Here is a 682-nt window from a genome sequence, read left to right as displayed (position 1 = left end):
TAGAGTACGACTCCTTGATTGAGAATGGAGTGTGGAGGCTCGTACCGCTGCCACCTGGGCGGAAGGCTTGCCCTGTCATTGGGTACTGGTTGTAAAGTATAACGCCGACGGGTCTGTCGAACGTTCAAAGCGCGCCTTGTTGCGCAAGGTAACCACCAAGATTTTGGGGTGGATTGCGACGAGGAATACGCACCAGTGGCACGATTTGAGCCGCTATGTGTAGTGCTGGCAATTGGGACCATATTAAACTGTCATATCTATCAAATGAATGTCCATACGGCGTTCCAAAAAGGCCCAATGAAAAAAGAACAAAAGATCTATATGAGGCAACGTCATGGTTTTGTGAAGCGAGGTCACGAGCATCTTGTCTGTGAACTTCAAAAAAGCATTTATGGTCTAAAACAAGCCCCTCGTATCTGGTATCGAGTCCTTCATAGCTTTTTGACTTCGAAGGGTTTTGTACGCTGCCACAAAGAGTTTTGTATCTACGTTCAAAAAGTTGGAGAAGAATGGATCATAGTCGTGGTGTAAGTTGATGATCTGACAATTATGTCGCAGAGCATGCGATTCATCAACAGGCTGAAAGCCGAGTTGTCAAAAACGGTTCAAAATGAAGGACCTCGGTGATATTTACTATATCCTCAAAATGGAGGTGCACCGCAATAGAGACCAGCGTGCGATG

The sequence above is a fragment of the Phytophthora parasitica genome (genome assembly GCF_000247585.1).
Source record: "Phytophthora parasitica INRA-310 unplaced genomic scaffold supercont2.31, whole genome shotgun sequence".
In the NCBI taxonomy this organism is placed as follows: Eukaryota; Oomycota; class Peronosporomycetes; order Peronosporales; family Peronosporaceae; genus Phytophthora; species Phytophthora nicotianae.
This window is presented reverse-complemented; position numbering follows the sequence as displayed.